At 33.2% G+C, this 20,224-nt stretch overlaps 1 protein-coding gene across 2 annotated transcripts in view; it reads left to right on the top strand.

Annotated features, from left to right (window-relative positions):
• The first annotated feature begins 232 nt into the window (after positions 1–232).
• Positions 233–20,224, top strand: part of SATB1 (SATB homeobox 1) — a 113,234-nt gene continuing 93,242 nt past the window's right edge. Inside the window, exon 1 of one of the 2 annotated variants that reach the window (XM_039348851.1) lies at positions 233–373. The gene's annotated coding sequence lies outside the window, so the exon portion shown is untranslated. Of the gene's footprint in view, positions 374–955; positions 1,400–20,224 lie in introns of those variants that run through there. The other variant, XM_039348852.1, reaches the window with a different exon arrangement.

The following is a 20,224-nucleotide window of genomic DNA, read 5'->3' as shown; positions in this document are numbered from 1 at the left end:
GAAAAGAAAAGGAACGCACCCAACAAACGATCGCCAAGACAGGACTGCGAATTGCAGAAAGAAGACGGAAGCCGCGCTTTTTGGGCAGTTCGTTGGCCCTGGTGTGTGGCAAGAGGGTGGAAAAGGCAGGCGGGCGCCGCCTTCTCGTCGTCGTCTTCTTCCTTTCCTCAGTCACCGCCTGCCAGTTCAGAAGTGGGGGAGGAGGGAGGGAGGGAGGGTGGCTGTGTGTGAGCCCCCTCCTTCTCCTCCTTCCTTCCTTCCTTTAAACGCCCACTCCTGATGGGTGAAAAGGCAACTTGAAGTTCAGTGCAATTAACTTCGCCGGCGCCTGGGAAGCTGAAGGTGTCGCCCAGCCTCGCCCGCCCTCTCATGAGTAAGTTGGTCTTTTTCTACCTTTCCCCCCCGCCTCGTTTTAGGTATGCTGCACTGACCAGTCACTCCCGTTTAATACCTACTTTTAAGGTTTTTAGGGACTTATTGTTGCGGACGGTCCATTTTGCTTGGCAACTGACAAAGCGTGGAAATCCAATTGGGGGGGGGGATATGTGGAATCCTCTAATATTTGTTCTGAGTTATCGGAATCGGCTTTTAGAGGAATCCTCTTAGCCTCCTCTTTATTCATTTCCAGTAAAGGGAAATTTTACTACGGCAGCTTGATCTGGAGGAAAGCTGCTTGCAGACGCGCAAACACCTGCTTCGCGCTCCCTCGTCTAGCCGCCGCCTCCCAAGCCAAGAAGTTTGCAGGCGAGGTCCTTGGCAAGTTTGCTTGGCTTTGTCGTTCACCGTAACTCAGAAGTTTGGCTCAGTTCATAAGTTTCAAGCCCGGTGCCCTCAGGGATGGGGGACGAAGGAAAAAAACGCCGGTGAGGGAGAGAGAGGTGCCTGCGGGATGCTTGCGGGTGGGAGGAAAAACGTTGCGAGGAGGAGCGGGTCAGTGAAGGCAAGGGGGACGCGCCAACGCGGCGACGCACTTCGTTCTGCCACCGCGTCGTGAAAGTGAGGGAGTTTTAAAAGATTTATATCTCGGCGGTTTGTATGACTGGGGGAAAAGATCTATCTTGCAGTACCGGGAAGAAGTCAACTTGAGGTGTCTGTTGGCAGAAAAGGGCCGGGGCTTTGCGGCTAGGGAACTGAGAAGGAGGGCATTTGGCCTGCCACTGACCTCCAGAAGGCGGCTCCTCATACAGGTGTATCTTCCTCTCTCCGCGCGAGGTCCTCCTTTCGCTCTCACAGTCCTGCCTCTTTTTTGCGGGAGGGGGAGCCCGGTGGTCTCCCAGGAGCTAAAAAGGAAATTCAATTTTCTTTTGATGCTAACCTGTAGCGAAGCTGGTGCTGGGAGATCACTGAAGGGGCAGCTGGACCGCTTGCCTCTGTGGAAATGTTTCTGCAAAGTTACTCGGTATGTGGGCCCTTTTTTTTTCGACGGCGTTTGACCACATGGAAGTATAACTGTTGCTGACATATATTAAATTGTATTGGTTGTGTTATCTAGAGTCTGTGCCAAAGTTTGGCGTGCTTGTCAAAGCTTCCTACATTTTTGTCCCTCTGAAAAGCTTTGGCAACTTTTGATATTCATCTCTGAAAAGCTTTGGAAATGACAGCTAATGTGCCTGAGTTAAAACGTCTATTTTAGTGAAGAAGCCCTTTGCTTTATTGAAAGCTGCGATTAGTAGCTTTAACTGTATTGACAGATTATTTTAAGATAACTTTTTTATTCAACCTTGCTTTATTTTAAAGACAAAGAATGAAAATAAGAGTGAAGAACTGGGATCTCTATTGCTATGCCTTTTCGAAGGATCTAATTTAGCAGCCACTCTTTTATATTTCCATAATATTATTTAGGTTTAGTTCATTCATATACTCCTGCTCCAGAATGCTGGCAGAAATTAGCAAAGAGGCTTACATTTTTGAGAAATGTGCAGAAAAGAATATCATTAATCGATGTTTTAAATCTTAACAACCTCAGCATCTGTTATAAAACAAATTTAATGTATTTACTCTATTTTTCTCACATTGTTAAGAAAGATTGTACTATGTGTAAAATTTCAATTTTAGTTGGCAAAAGGAATTGATTTCACTATTCTTCAGGAGTGTTTACAGCAGTCACCAGATATGGAAGACTTAATTGCAGCAATTCCTTAAATAAAAAGGACAGGAATCAATGTTAACATAACCCAGAAGCACAGTATGCCTCACTAAGTTTAGGCATAGCATAAATTTTGCTTTGTAAATGTCTTCCAACATTCACATGAATTGGAAGACATCGTGACAGATAAAGAGAAAGAGAGAAAGTAAACATACAAGAAAAATACTTTGGAATTAGAAAACATTGCAAATCTATAAAGCGCTTTGCACATTATGAAGTAATATAGTTTACAAAACTTAATGGCTTAAAAATGGAAAAGATCTCAAAAAATATTTGCTTTATACATCCTAATAAAAAACTAAAATAGAAAGAATATGAATGTTTCTGTAATGTTTATTCTTTTCTTTCTTAGAAATTAAAATATGTAACATAGTTATATGTATTAATACTTGTTTCTTAGTGATAAAAATTGTAAATGGACTGGGCCCAAAAGAGAGTTTCTATTTTCATGCATTTAACCATATATTTTATAAACTGCACCATAATATCTTATGAGAATCTTCTTACAACTGCATAATTTAGAAGAATTTCAGAATTCTACCTATTCCCTAGGGTATATTAACTTAATAGAGAACATATGCCATTTTATTTCAGTTCAGACCTGGAATTTGAAATATAAAAAATATTTTGGCATTCAATTTGTGTTAAGACTTATATGTTAGATAAGTAAGCAAAAACTATATATAACCTAAAGAATGCCATTCCTTATTAAATGCCTCATGATAACCATGTGGCTCCAAATCAAGTAAGTACAAGGACTTACATCCAGTATTCCAAAAATGACTTTTGCAAACCTTAAAAAAACCCTGAAAACTAAATTTTCATAATTATATTTAATACAGTATTCAAGAAAATTTGGCCTAACTTATTTATGTAATTAATCTATGCCTTTGTAAAATAATTTAACTTTATCTGTGTTAATAGCAATAATAAAGATAATTGTTCTGGTATGAATATATATCATGTACAAAATGCATTCACGTCCCTAGAGTCCAGTCTGTCCTGACTTTTATATATTTATATATTTACTTTATATATTTTACAATATATTTTACTTTATATATTTTACAAAAATGTTTTACTGATATTTAATAATAGTTGAGTTTTCTCTGTGTTATAGTTTTTTACTTTCTATTAAAAATCCTAACTGCTAAATCATACGTTCTGTACAGTATGAGGGTCATCAGATACTTACATATTTAAGTCACCATCAAATGTTTAACCTCCTTCACAGCCCAGGTACTCTGGAGTTGTTTTTCCCTCTCTAATGTTTAGTTATATATTTTATCTATTTTTGATTGGTGAAGTAATAGAAATAAGGGTACCTTTGTAAAAAGAATCTTATTTGTTGCTGCTATTGACATTCATGATTAACCAGGTATTAGTTTAGAACCAACAGCAGTGTTTTGCTTAATTACATTATGATACTTGGTTTCTAAAGAGAATTCTCATCTGTAAATTATATGATTTTATTATTTTTGTGTACTTGTATGTGTTTTGATGTGTAACATTTCCATAAAATGGCTTGATTTCTAGAATACAAGAAAATATCTTCTGTCAAAAATAAATTTGATTTTTACTATAAAGATAACCAGGATCTTGGTCATCTTGTTATGTTTTAGGAATGAACACTTCTGATTTAAAGTCATTATGCTTCTAGTCTTTATTTATCTTACATTAAACTGACAGAGCATCAATCAAAGGAAAAATATTACTTTCCTGAAGTAAATACCAGTTTATAAGTGAGTGCATGTATTTATATCCCTGTCTCCACTAAATAATGGCTCTGTCTCCTTTTTAATATCTACCTGGCAGTATTAACCATGGCAACTAAGTCTTCCTTGTTAGCATACAAAAAAAAGTTTTACTATTTGTACCAGGAGTAACTTAAAGAAAGATTCCATGGGAATATATTTTAAAGAACTAATATCTAAGTAGTGAATCTTCAGAAAAATAACATGACTAGCAAGTTGCACAGTATCTGTTTGAGCTGCTGAAGATAGGGGCAGAAGCATATTATTAATAACTGAAAGCACATATGTGTAAGTGAGGAAAAATGTTCAGCAAATCTGTCATCATGAAGTTCAATGCATTTTAAACAAATTTGCCACTTAAAATAAAGTTACTGCAGTTTACAAAAGCTATTTACAAAGCTAGATTTCTACATTAAGTTAAATTTATTTTGAAATCTGAGTCTGTTTGGTGTAAAATATGATTAAATCTATTCCTATTTGTAGCACATATAATGAAACAGTCCTACAGGATAAGATTGATTTCTCTTGCCGAGTTTGTTGAATATAGTTCATCTTTGGAATTGCAAAACAAATTTAGATTTACTTTACAATTCGAAATATCATTTAGTATTAATTTCTTGACATTAAGATTAAGAATTTTTTAAAACATACTGTGATGAGTGTTCATGCATATTAACATATCATCTTAAAACATTTAGCTTTTTAATGAGATTACTAATGTTCAATAACAGGCATCTTATTGTCATCTATTTTCATTTCAGTGTGTAAATTACTGATTTTTTAAAAAAAAGTTACAATGACTGATAATTACCTTCAGTTTCTGAAATGCAATGCTAAAATCCAAATAGCCAAAATATCCAACCATACCTACTTGCCTGTGTACCAGTTTATATCTGTCTTAGTATTTGGAAGTAGCTTATTTGGAAACTTCAGTTCCAGGGCATGTTATGTTGAATATGTTCACAACGGCAGATTTGCATATAAAATCTAATGTTATCACCTTATCAAAACTTTATATTTTCAGTGCATTGATAATGTTGTTCACAAAGCAGTCTATATGTGTTAATAATTCACAATAGTATACTGGGCACAATAAAAAATCTCAACTAGAATTCTATCCACAGGACATTCACTGCATCCTCATCCTCATATATTATTCCAAGCTTCAGGTTTCTCTAATGAATATATAACCTGACTTTAAGAATTCTGTATCAAGGATTCATTTTTTATCTGGCATACTAAGGTTTAACCTATAAAGCTTAAGCTATATAGCAAAAATTCCACAGATTTTCCATTTTGTCCATAACATGCAACAGCTCTTAATATTTTTATAAACTAAACTGAGTTTCACACGTTATTCAGTTCTTGTTCGTGTGTTGAATAATTACATACTAAGATGTCTACTTCACTTCACTTCTTATGATAATTCTTAATAAATAAATATTTTATTTTCAAGTAGATTAAATGCAACTTCTAAAACAAGTTAATGCTTAATTTTTTTGCTTTCTCTATTGCAAGATGATCATCAACAACAAAAATTAACTACAAATTGTTGCAACAAATAATAGAAATAAAAACTAGCATCAAAAGATTTTTTTTGCAACTGAGAATAATATTTCTCAATAGATAGGTTATGGAAAGGCAATGTTCTTAGTGAAATTATATATGAATAAATATTCTTGCCAGAAATCAATATAAATATTAACAGAACAGGTTTTAGCATTTCAAATTATAAAACAGAAACTAATAAACATGCTTATGATTGAAAGACGTTTGTGCCTCAATGCGTAAACATTCTCTAGCATTTAAATGTAAAAAACAATCTGTTTTTTTTTTTAGAATTCAGTGGCTTGATTTTATCCTTTATTATAAGCCTTTTAAATATGACCAGTATTCTACATAGTTTTTGAATGATACCTCTTGACTGGTGCAATGGCTTGTGGCTTCACACTGGGAATGGAAGCCTATCCAAAATGGGAATTAGTGGAGCATTAAGGGTAGCATGTACTGATATGCTGAAGTGGAGGTGGTAACATTTTGGAAAGTTTTCACAATACCATAAGACATTGATATCTGTACCATTGTACATCTCTAACATATAATATTCACTTGTAAAAATAAGATTACAATTAATATTCCATAAAGTATTTTAACTAATGTAATGAAGTTTAAAAACTGTAATAATCATATAGCATAGTGTGCATTACTACCAATTGACTTAGTGCTTATTTTTTGTCAGTGTGCATTTAATTCTATGATAATAAACCATATGGCTTCAATGGTTTTGATACCATATAACTGTGAACTATTGTTTTCTGGAAATGGTCATGCAACCATTTTGAAGATAATAGTTTTGCAATACTTTTCCAGGAATAGGATGCACAATTGAAGGAAATGTATTTTTGAGGTGAGTTCCACTGTTTTATTATAAGGCTGAAGACCTAGGCCTATAGAATATTTTCTAGTTAAATAAGATTAAAGTATGTCTATATGTCACTTTGCCTATGAAACACCTTCTTTTTGCATTTTTTTGCCCTTTTTGAGAACACAGAGAGCCATTTATAATTGAGAAGTATCTAGGATATATATGATTTTCACAGGAACTTTCATGTGCAAAAAGGTTCTTTTTATAGTCTGTAATCTTGTATATTTCATTAAACATTTGTGTACCCGTAACCTGACATTTAATACAGTAGATATGTCTATGAGCATTTGAAACATCAACATCAATAAAACAGTTGTAGTGTTACTTTAGGACTCTCCATCTTTTCAGTCTTGTAAAAGGATAAACGGGGCAAATGTTTTGCACAGTATTATACTTTTGAAGAATAAATCTTAAAAAGTAGCAATATTGTAATTTTTTCATCTATTATTCTAGGACCTTTTCCTCATTACTTACTGTACTGCAGAATGTAGTTCCCAAACCATCGCTTAAAATAGATAAATACTCATGTGAACTTTGTGGAAAAGTAATATAGTATATATTGGTTACTGAAATTAGACAGTGATGACTGTACTTATAAGCGAATAAGATAAAGATTTAGCCACACATTTTGAAGCTTATTATTTGTAAATGTTCTTATATGCAGTGTACCTTTTTTCATAAATCTACTGGATCTTTATAGAAAACATATTTTTGAGATTGCATGTATCGTGAACAGAGGAGTCATTCTGATTTATACATTTACTATAATATTTAAATCTATCTAGAAACAAAATTTTCCTGTGAACTTTATAAAGCAAGAACTATTTATTTACTTTCTGTTATTTAGAATCCTTGAAGTAAATTAGGTGCAACAGTATTAGTTTGATTCATTAAGCTATTTTTTCTTTGGAATCCCTAATACAGAATAATACGTACTTACATAGCTTTATATTAAAAAGGAATTAACTTGTGAGATATCTATTTTTGAGCACTTATTTCTTTGACCAGGCCTTCTGATTATGATGGTTGCATTAATTACATGTTGTTTAGGAATTCTTCTCTCACCTGTTAAAAGTGATATTATTTTATATTGATTTTATAATATTGTATGTTAATTATATTAGAAAAAGATTCACAATCTATAATAATGGGAAGTGGCATACAAATATATTAAACAAATATTGTATATTTAAACTTAAACACTTTTTTATATATTAGTCTCGACATTTTCAAATGCCAGGATGTTTTGCTTATTAGAACTACAGAATCTCTGCAGTATCCTGAAATAACTTTCTTTCTGTGATATGCAAGCTTAAAAAGTTGCAGGCATTTAAAAAGAATCTCTTTTTAAGTTCTTTTCTTTAATGACTTAAGTCTTGCTTAAATTTGTCTTTACAACAAATTATTTTATCCCTATCCCCAGGATTGGATATAGCAACACAATCCTGATAAGACAAAATAATAGTAATTTATCTTAATTTGGATATTGTGTATATATATACATATACATATACGTATACATATACATACATACATACATACATACATATATATATATATATAATATTTTGAATCTGGAGCCTTGATGTGGTTCCGGGACAGGCATGGAAATAATTAGAAATGTTGTCAGCTTTGTGAGAGAATTGCATGCATTTCCTTGCCAGATTATCATCTCTATGTTCAATTTCACAGTGTGACTATTAAGTAAGGCAATTTTAAAAAAAAACATTGCCTTTGTAAAGTTTGAAAAATGGCTCAGCTGCTAATCAGGTGAGATGCGTGGCCTGTGTTCTGAAGTGTGTGGGGTCTTCCTAGAATCTAGGCAGAGTTTACAGTATGATTTCTTGTAACCGCATGGTTTCATTTCATTGAATTTGTAATTTCATTACTGATTATATATAAGCTGTTCATTCACTGAAGGGAGCTCGCTATTTTAGGTTTGATCTTTCTAGTGTGCTTCAAAATACACTCTAAATTCTCTATCAGTTCCAAAATATTATCTTCTAGTCTAGAAATCTTTTAGGAAAAATTAACCGAACAGAATGGGCTTACTTATAGGTGTAATAGGTGCATCAAAATAGCAAACTATTCAAGGCATGTAGAATACGTGTTTCAGAAATCATTCTGTTGTATTTTGAGCCTGTGTTTTGCATATAGACTGTTTCTTTAAAATTGCTGTCTCCTCTATTTGCCCTATTAATTGTTGATATGTTGCCATCCATGAGACAAAAATTAGAGCTGTAATTAAATAATCATGTGATGCTCCTTAGTGCCAGTGAAAGCAAACTCATTTTTTCAGACCCTGATGGTCACTGATTATTTTATTATTACTGACTTGCTTTATTTATTCATTTTTGTAAACAGTCATGTATGTTAACTACTTGATTTCCTTTTAAAATTAAATAATGTAAGAAAAATTATATCAGTTAATTGACTAGACATTCATAGAGACTTTAAGAAAACTTACATTTTCTGCTTTTGGTTACCTGATCGGGAGAACTACATTGGTGGTGGGGTTTATGTGCCATTTAATTTACACTGATGTTTGGCTGAGTTGGTTGTTTATGTGGATTGCCAGGAGAATTACAAAAGGCATAGGGTATTAAAATTCAGAAATGATTAAAATTGAAATAAAAGGATGCTGTTTCTTTGCCAGTATTCTGGCAGTCATAATGACACACAGAGATTAGTTTCCACCTTCATCTTTCCTTCTTTCTCATTTCCTCTTGTTTATTGTTGACACATTTTCTCTTATGTTTTTCCTTCTGATCTCTCTGTCTCCTTCAGTTATTCCATTTTTATCTTTTTTCATATACTGAGCTTCTTTAACCTTATTATAATATCATAGCTTATCAATATTTAATCTCCAAATATTTTGAGATTTCTTAAAACCTAGGTCATTTCTTTAAATGAGGTGATGTTATTCTTTTCTTAATATATGCTTCTTTTTGGTGGTTTAACTTGTAATGTTAAAACACATGTGTTAAGCTATTGCAGAAAAAAGGAAACTTACCAATCATGGAATAATCAGTTATGCATGAATTCAAATTTAACAGATGGATGCTGGGAGTTAAAAATTTCTCATTTGGCTTCTTGCTTTTTTTTCTGTTTGTACTACACCTGTCTCTTATGTACAGATAAACATCTAACATAGTTTGCAGGGTTTTTAAAATATATATCTTAATATGTTTTTTTGCAAAAATAACGTATTTGTTCCTTGCTTTATATATTTAAGAGATGTACATATTGCAAGTTTTGTTAAATGTTGGCATGTGAAAATATAGCTTTTACATTGTATTAAATACATTATATTTAAACAATTTTTATCCAATTTATTCCAGTGACAGTATTTTAGTTTCTATATATTGAAGAAAATATATCCTTATGAAATTGTAATCTATATGCAATTTATTCAAAGAGAACCAGATACCAAAATGAAATAACTATTGTCTAAATTATCTTGTTCAAAAGAGAAATAATCTGCATTTTATCAGTCCATATAGCATAGTGAAAGAGACATCCCATAGATCTCCCTAGTTAGTTATATAGCATATCACACTTTAGAGTAGAAAATTAATGTCTAGACATATGATCTTTAAATATTCCACATAATTGCATGATTTATTGTGAAACTTTTATGCATGTATATCTACAACAAATAATTATTTTGGCATTCTCACCATGCATTTAAGGTTACTGTGTTAAATTAAAACACAACAGAGAATCCTTCAGATATTGCTAAACCAGAAACTGTCATAAATCCAGACAATGGTGAGGGAAACTTGAATTTGTAATATGGCAGCATCTGTAGGCTAGAAGTTCTCTAAATTTTCAAATTCAAGAAAAATAGGATATGTCATTCTAATATTTACTTTAGTTTGAGCAGCCTTAAAAATTATCTATACATCTGTTTTGATGTTATAAAAAAGAATAAAATCTTGTTTATGGACTTTTAAACAATAGATTTTTTAAAATTCTGATTTGCTTTAAATATTAAAATGCTATCATATGCAACAAAAATTCAATAGTCCATTACCTATGGACTATTTAGTTACTCTTATCCTTTTAATAATGCCAATCAAAAGACCAACAAATACATGGTATTGTTATTGTTAAACTATACTTGTGGCTTGTTCAATAATTTAAAATCAGGGAAGGCCTATTTGTGGGAAAATAGGACTTCCCACAAGGCCTATCTGTGGGAAATGTGTCTTAAGTTCATGCTTCGTCACATAAAATGGATGTACATTAAGCAATCTACAGTATAACTGGGCTTCAAAACTTCAGATGAGCACTAGATAGTTTTTCAGATTTTGTAGTTCAGACCTGGTACTCTGATAACAGTTTAATGTACATTTCACTCTAGTTGTGTGTCTTAAATATGTTGCAAATTCTGAAAGGATTTTTATGGAAATGGGCAAGTGGATATACTTCTGGAAGTTTCAACTAATCAGAGTTCCTCATATATTCCATAGAGCATTTCACATATATTCCTGAGTATTGGATGATACTTCTTTTTCACACTTCACAATTCATCACTATGTGGAAATCAATGTTATTGAATAAAGTGTTAATTGATCAGTCTTAAGAGAAAAGCTAAACTTTGAATAAACTAAAAATTATCCACCTTGGATATCCCATTTCTAATTACCTATCCAACTTAATTGCTATTCAGATCAGGTATTCTTCATCAGAATTAATTACTCCAAAACATTCTGCTATCATTATTAACAAGCAATATTGTTAGAAGCAATATGTTGATGGAATAACAAATCATTAATGTATTTGATTATTGACCTAACAATTTGATGCTTTAAAGCAAATCATCATTTTCCAACTGCTCTTGATAGTGTAAAAGTTTTTTTTAAAAAATATACATATGATCCATAAAAAAGTTTTCAAGTCACTTACTTACCATAATTCTTATAGTCTGTATTTTAACTTACGTTTGCATTGGGTTCCAATACAGGGAATTTAAAATCCTTCACTCTGAGATGGTTTGTAGTAGCTTAAAAGTAGGATAGACATTTTATTTATATAATAATAATTAAAAAGAGAATCTCTTTTTACAGATTTTTCTTATATATGCTACACAAAAACATAGTATTACTGCAATCTATTAGACATTCCATTTCAAATCAATATCAAAGAATCTGTTTTTAACTAGTGTGTAAGTCTCTGTACTTGTACTCTCATTTCCACACCAGATGAAAATTAATTTGTCTTGTTTAAGGATGCACTAAATTGTGCATAGTGTTATAATCCTGCTCCTTCAACATCCATTCTCTGTTTAAATAAATCAAAATTTGGAGAAAACTACATATTTAATAAACATGCAAATTTATTAATATGCTAATATAGAAAATATAGTACAAAGTACTGGGAAAGAACTCTTTTAGTTTGAAACTTGTATAAACATAGGACCAGTGGACATACTATCCTATTTAAAACAGTGCTTTAAATAGGATTTTAAAAAAACTGTAATAGGACATTCCATTCAATAAATAGTATCTTGTTTATTATCAGGAATTATTGTGATTTTTTTTTTTAAATAAAGCAAATACTGTTGTTCCCTCCAAATAAGTGATATCACTTTAAATGCCTAATTAAATATTCTAAGCTATAACGTGCTTTGTTTCTTTTGCTGTTAGCACAATAAGTAGACTCTCTTATTGTGTCTTAGCATTGTGTTTAAAAGAAGCTATTGTGGCTTATTTGGCAAACAATATTTAATATTTTGATGTAAACCCAGCATAAAAGTCTGAAGACAGATTAAATCAAGCAGGGAAAAAACTTTGGTCTACAGACTGAATACAGGTTTGCAGGATGGCTTATCTGCAAAAATTCTTCGCTTTTACCAATTCTGCACAAGGTTATTCTTTTTCTCTTAATAGCTGATATATATAAGAATTTTTCCCCAATCCCAGAAGAGTTTCAGATGTTTGCCACTGATATCAGAAATTATGCAAAGTGGCATTCCTGAAGGATTATTATTGGAGAATGAACATTATGACATTTTAAAATGGCAGTGGAAGTTTTGAAAAAAGTCATTGCTGGAGACTAAAGGACTAATCTTATTCATTCCAAAAACAGCTTCTCATGATATCAATATATGATTACTGTGGTGCGGTCTACATAAGGCTCTCAAAAACTGCAATTGATATAAAATGTGGCAGCTTGTATATTGCATATACTTATTTCTTACTAAATATATGTTAATCAATTAACAAGTAATATTCATAATGGCTATATTGTTAATTTGATTTTACATAGTCTATTATGTAAACTATATATAAAATATGTCTGTCCTCAATCAGTAGAAAAGGGAGAATTCAGCTTTATATATATAATTACACCATTTACATGGTTAGGGAATTCTTCCAAGTATGAAATCTATAGAAATGAACATATAGTAGTACATATCCTACTAATAGCAACAGAAAGCACTGCACTAAGAGGACATGTTGTCATCTTTCTTTCATCCCTTGTCCACTGGTGAAGCTCTTTTTATTTTAAAGTAGTGTTCTTCTCTTTTGTGCTCTTTGAATATAAATCAGTAAAGATTTCTTCTGACTCAATACTTGGTTTAGTGATTTACAAGGCTTCATTGATAGGGTTGATACTGACAGTCATTGCCTGATACTTGTCCAGTTCCTACTGGCCCTTGTAATGCTGTGCTAGAACCTGTTTTTCATGGCCATCTTGGTTTAAGTTATTGGAAAGATTGGGTGCCTGGCTTCCACAGGGACATCTGCTTGGTGCAGAGACTGATTGGTGCTGCTTATTTAAACATATCTAATATTTTGATGTAAGAGAATTAGTCCTGTATTTAACACCAGAACTAGACGCATCTTAATGAAAAGTCAATGCAATCTGGAAAAGAAAGCCTGATACTAATTACCAATAAACCGGTGTCCCAATTGGCATATTTGGAGGTAGAGTGTGGTCCCAAGATCAAGTAGGAAGGAGCTTTCTGTATACATTATGCAAGCTTCCTGCTTTGCCTCACACAGTACCTGCACTCAATTGATTTGTTATATTGACTAGTTACTCACCTCCAAGAACGCCAGTTCAGAAATAGCTTGACTTGTTACTTGATTAACTTGATAGGAAGCCTCCCAGCATATGCCTAAGCCCACTGTGCTTTATTTTGAGGAATGATATGTAGTGATTTTTCTTGTCAGTTGGTGGCAGCAGTTGGGAGGAGAAGGTAGCCATGCAAATCCACCATTGTTACCTTTAAATTACCAGGTAGCACTAACTATAGAACATTAGTTACTGTTGTTCCTGCAGTGAAATAGATCTCGTCCACTGGGACAGCACAAATTATTCAGGCAATTTAAGGCATGGAAAAATGTACTGTACATTAATGTGGCCTTGAGGAAGAACCCTGTATTCATCAAAAGAAATGATGGGAGAAACACAATATTTAAACATGGAATTATTATGGATCAGAATATCAAACTAATTTAGTACTGAGGTCATCCAGGTGCAGTCCTGATTATTCTGATCAAATCCACAAGGTTATTTGAAAAAAGAAAAAAAAAAGAGAGGGCAATCTAAAAAGAGAATGGAGAAAAACGAGTGATTATTCCTTAAAATTACAAACCAACTGAATAGGTAGTCTGCAATCTCATACCCATGTATTTAATAGTAAGACCTTACACATTCTATGGGACATATTTCCAAATGTAATTTTTTTCTGATTAAACAAACAATTAATGATGTAAAGGACCATTAATATAAGGCTAAAATATAAGTTGAGCATCCTTTCTATTTACTTTCAAAAAAGAGCAAATTATTAAAAATGAAGTTGTGAAAATTAACCATAAGAAAATACCAAGTATATTGGGTTTACCAAAATTAAATCACTGTAATAAGTAAAACTATAAAGCATAACACAGAATGGCAGAGAAACAGAGAAATTCACAGAAATAAAATAGAGTTAATTCACATTATTAAGAAACTATTAAAGGCTGTACCACTTTTAAGAAAATAGAACAAAACAAAAAAAATAAAATAAAATAATAGGACAAGGAAGAAGAGAGGGACAATAGGAGAAAAAAATCATGATTTTTTCCAAAATGGCTGGATAGCATCTTCCAAGAAAAAAATTAAGCATTTGGGGGAACGATAGTGTTAATATTACTGTTCAGAGACTTGCCGTTTCTCAAAATGTTTCCATATAAATTAATAAACATGATAATCTTTTTTTAAAAAAAATAGAACAATATAAAATGGACATTATTTTAGTTGATATTTTTGTAATCCATATAATAATTTATTCTGATAATCTTTTCACAAGGTTGATTATGAATAGGAGAGATATTACTATTTTTTTTAAATGTTAACATATTGAGGAATATATATAATTTTCCAACATGAATTGGAATGTTTATGCAAAGCAGGCTATTCTTTTCTCTCCCAAATTATAAATGATCTCAAAATTATTTCTTCTTTCCCTGTTAGCCCAAGTTCAGAGACGACATCGCAAAATCCAAACCATCTTTTATTTGCTTCCACCTAATGGTCAGAATTTTACCAAACTAAAGCTGTAATTGTCTAACCTACTATATATATCTTAAGAAATTTTAGGGTGTGGTTACTTCGAATTTCTGCACCGTCCCCCCTGTTCAGTTTAAAATTGTGTATCTCTTAATCTGGACATCTCTCCGGGAAAGCTCTGTATTGCCAAATTTTCCCCCATCGCTCCTGCAGGTGTACATTCCATCACAGTCCCCAATTACTATCTCAAATATATACCCTATGTATTATCTAACGTAAAAGATAACAGAGATGAAATGATAGACGGTGTTGGAGCCATAGGAACCCTGGGAGGAAGTGATCATGCAATATTAGAATTCAACATTATAGAAGCACAACCAATAGAACACAGTCAAACTAGAGTCTTGGACTTCAAGAGAGCTAATTTCAATAAACTTAGAGAGGGCTTGGGAAGGATTCCATGGATGAGAATCCTCAAGGGGAAAACAAATCAAGAAGCTTGGGAAATTTTGAAAAATGAGATAATAAAAGCACAGTCTAGCACAATACCAACAAAGAGGAAAAATAACAGCTCTCAAAAGAAACCAGCATGGCTGCATAAAGAACTCTCTGACAAATTGAAAGATAAACAGGACAAGTACAGAAAGTGGAAAGAGGGGAACAGAACTAAGTCAGAATATCAGCAAATAGCCCGAGCCTGCAAAGATGAAGTGAAGAAAGCCAAGGCTCAAAATGAACTGAGGCTTGCGACCAAAGTCAAAAATCACAAAAAAAGCTTCTTTCAACATGTAAAAAACAAGAAAAAAGTGAAGGAAATGATTGGTCCATTAGTGGGTGGAAGTGGCAAGAAGGTGACAAGCAACAGGGAGAAAGCAGAACTATTTAACTCATTTTTTTGCATCTGTCTTTACACAAAGGGAAAAAACAGACCAACCTATCAAAAATAGTGCCACAAAAAACAAAACAGAAACACAAGTTAAGATAGGCAAGAAAATCGTTAGTGAGCACCTGTCCAGCCTAGATGAGTTCAAATCGCCAGGACCATACGGATTACACCCCAGAGTTCTCAAGGAACTGGCAGATGTGATATCGGAGCCACTGAACTATATTTTTCAAAGATCCTGGAACACAGGGGAACTACCAGAGGACTGGAAAAGAGCTGATGTAGTTCCCATCCTCAAAAAAGTAAAAAAAATGGATCCAGGAAATTACAGACCTATCAGCCTGACCTCAATACCTGGGAAGATCCTGGAAAAGATAATCAAACAACGAATCAACGAACACCTAGAGGCAAACAAAGTCATTACTAAAAGCCAACATGGGTTTGTCAAAAACAGATCATGCCAGACGAATCTTATTGCATTCTTTGACCAAGTGACCAAATTAGTGGATCAGAGGAATGCTGTGGATATAATTTACTTGGACTTCAGTAAGGCATTTGATAAAGTAGATCACAACCTACTACTTGACAAGATAGAAAACTGTGGGGTAGACAGAACCACCACCAGATGGATCCGTAGCTGGCTGACCGGCCGTACTCAGCGAGTGGTCCTCAATGGAACTGCATCTATATGGAGGGAAGTGTGTAGTGGGGTGCCCCAGGGCTCTGTGCTGGGCCCAGTACTCTTCAACATCTTCATCAACGATTTGGATGAAGGGATAGATGGGGAACTCATCAAATTTGCAGATGACACCAAGCTGGCAGGAATAGCCAACACTCCAGAATACAGGCTTCAGATACAGAAGGATCTGGACAGACTTGAACACTGGGCACTAACTAAAAAAATGAAATTCAATGGTGAAAAAAGCAAGGTTCTACATTTAGGCAAGAAAAACCAAATGCACAAGTACAGCATAGGTGGCACCATGCTCAATAGTAGTAACTGTGAGAGGGACCTCGGAGTCCTAGTAGACAATCACTTAAATATGAGCCAGCAGTGTGCTGCAGCTGCCAAAAAGGCCAACACAGTGCTAGGCTGCATTAACATAGGGATAGAATCAAGATCACGTGAAGTATTAATACCACTCTTCAATGCCTTGGTAAGGCCACACTTGTAATACTGCATCCAGTTTTGGTCACCACGATGTAAAAAAGATGTTGAGACTCTAGAAAGAGTACAGAGAAGAGCAACAAAGATGATTAGGGGACTGGAGGCTAAAACATATAAGGAACGGTTGCGAGAATTGGGTATGTCTAGTTTAACGAAGAGAAGGACAAGGGGGGACATGATAGCATTATTCCAATATCTCAGGGGCTGCCATAAAGAAGAGGGAATTAAGCTATTTTCCAAAGCACCTGAAGGCAGGACAAGAAGCAACGGGTGGAAACTAATCAAGGAGAGAAGCAACCTAGAACTAAGGAGAAACTTCCTGACAGTGAGACCAATTAATCAGTGGACCAGCTTGCCTCCAGAAGCAGTAAATGCTCCAACACTGGAAGTTTTTAAGAAGAGACTGGACAGCCATTTGTCCGAAATAGCGTAGGGTTTCCTGCCCGAGCAGGGGGTTGGACTAGATGACCTCCAAGGTCCCTTCCAACTTTACTACTATTACTATTACATATGGATATGCAATTAACTTTCATGAATAAATACCATGTTCAATAGTATGTTAAACCAAAAAGAACACTATAAATTGCCAATATCCAAGGCATTAGTTGCTGTATTTATTTCATTGATAGGTTTTTCATTGTTAACAACCAGGAAATCCACAGGCCAAAGACTAGAATAAGAAAGTGTAGAACATGCTAGAAGGCAGTATATAACCCATTGTTATATCATACCAGGAAAATTATACTGTTGTATTTATGTAATTTACAGAGTCAAGCTCAACATGAATTTAACCTGCCATTAATTTCTATGTATGCAAAATTTGTAATTATTTATATTGATACATTGTATCTTATGTATGTGCAATATTTTCCAATATAGTAAACTCAAATAAAATGGAGTTTTATTAATGGTAAATGCAATGGATACTATTCTGAATAGACAGTACTATCATGTTACCAACTGCATTCTTACATGAATGAAAAATGGTATCAGGACTATGTATAATTCCCCTCCCTTCAGCCTTCGAATTTAAAATTCTGGTCTCATTTTTTGGCCTGTTGTGCCTCTGCTCCATATGCTAATGCCTAGCCTATGATAGCAAAAACCATGTCCTCAAAAACTAGTTAAGTATGGTCCTGGGCATCGAAAGTTGCCATTCATGCTTGAATTAGATATATCTAATTCAATTTATTCAATATATTGAATTTAGATTAAGTCACATGCAATGAAATTGATAGAGGAGATGCCTGTCACTCCTTTTAGACAACAGAAAATACTACACATAGGATCAAAACAATCATTTTTTTGCTTTTCAGGCCAAAATAAGTTAAGATTTGAAACATAATAAAAACTGCAATGATAAACCCCTGATACTGGGAATCCTGTACTAGACTAATAAAAAATGTGCAGAAGGGAAATACAATTCAAATACACATAAGTTTTGATTGTTTTGTCATAGTGTCAGCTGTTTTCCATTATATACAACTTTGTGCTCGTGACTTGAGTTTTACCATAGTTGTAAATAATTTGCATTAACAACTAAAGGTTTTTGGTACAAACATTTTGGTTTTGCCTATAGTTAATAATAATTAAGGAAACAAATATTGGAGCAAAACAATGAAAAAATTGTTTGCTTTGTACCTCCAAACTAAAGTGAAGTTGTTTTTTCCATGAAATCAAAACCTAGCTTTTGTGCCTGATATTGGATGCAAATACAAGGATCACAGAACCCTGTCCTATACACATATTTACAGGGACACATGCACACGAAGAACCACAGTAACCACATTCCAATCATTACCTAAACTTAACTCCTGCCATCAATATAAGCCAGATCAAATTGTGTCTGGATCCAGATTGTTACTCTGAAATCAACAGGAAATTAATTTGTACACATTTAGAGGTTTTAGACAAAGTCTAAAGAATACACGTTTCAGAAAAATAAACAAATCTAAATTCATAACACTTCCATTAACTTCGTCTGATTTAAACAGGATTTATTAAAATCTAATATCTGATTATAATATTAGTATTTTTGATTTGCAGAATATTGTGGAATGTTTCTTCCCAAATCTCTACTTTGTTCTTTTGAAATGTAGTATGGCCAGTGTAAAGTAAGGGCCAGATTTTAATTGCAGTTAATTATTAGAATAATCAATTTAAAGCTTGACTATCTAATAAAATTATATTATTCAAAATACATTAATTGTGTTATAAATTCTTTGCAAGACTATTTATTTTTTCATCATTATACTTTCACATGTGTGATTCTTATTGTTCCCATATTATAACCAGTAAATTTCATTCCAAATTTTAAATACTTTCAGAAAAGCTGTCCATAGTAATGAAACAAATGCATTTTTGAGACAGAAAGAATGACTGCATTTAATTGGATCTTTTTTTTTCAAGGTATCTTTCAATTTGAGTTTATCAATAATCATTCTAATTTTGTTTTCTTTATTCCTAGTCACTTTAAATGCTCCTGGGGCAGATATTTAGCTATTCATAGAATGATAATAACAGTATAAATTTTGTTTTACATTTGTATTTTAATAGCATAGATATCTTTATCCTTAATACTGCAAGTTCAGGTCTATACTGTGATTGGAACGTTTTAAAAAAAAATTAAAACTACCACGTAGGGCCCCTTTGAAAGAGGAAAATTAATAATTGCCTGTCACTGCTTCCAGGTTTTGCATATTCTCCCTCTCTCTCTCCCTCTCTCTCTCTCTCTCTCTCTCTCTCTCTCTCTCTCTCTCTCTCTCTCTCTCTCTCTGTCTGAGAGAGAGAGAGTTAAATTAGGTAGGTAGGTAGATAGAATTATAGTGTGTGTGTGCGTGTGTGGAGTTCTATGAGCCAGAGAGTATTTATATTATAAACTTGGATTTAAAATTAATTTAAATTGATTTTCCAACTATAAAAGAATTTAAACTAAACTAAACTAAACTAAAGCCGTCCATATATGTTAATATTACCACTCATAAAATTTCTATAGCCTGGTCATTAGTCCTAACACACTTTGGACACACCTGTTATAGCTTAAACTGTTCATATAGCTGCTTATTTTTAAAACATTTTTGAAGTTTATTTTCAACTTTTGGGATTTTTCTGAAATGTATGTTGTGTGGCTCACATCACTGATAACAAAAAAAATTTCAGTGCACAGATAATGCCTTATAAACTTTAGTCAAGCTTATTCCTTAGTATCTCTTAAGTAATTGTCTTAAAGTGAATAAGTTGTAGTCCTGTACTTAGTTCTTTTGGAATAGTGACACTGATTTCTAGGGGAGTCATCTGAATTTTAATAAGTGCACATTCATGACAGATTTTTAGATAGATTTAC

This window comes from Crotalus tigris, unplaced genomic scaffold (assembly GCF_016545835.1).
Source record: "Crotalus tigris isolate CLP2741 ecotype Arizona unplaced genomic scaffold, ASM1654583v1 scf7180000018184.2832721, whole genome shotgun sequence".
Lineage (NCBI taxonomy): Eukaryota > Metazoa > Chordata > Lepidosauria > Squamata > Viperidae > Crotalus > Crotalus tigris.
The sequence above is the reverse complement of the archived record's forward strand: the minus strand, read 5'-3'. Positions and strand labels throughout refer to the sequence as shown.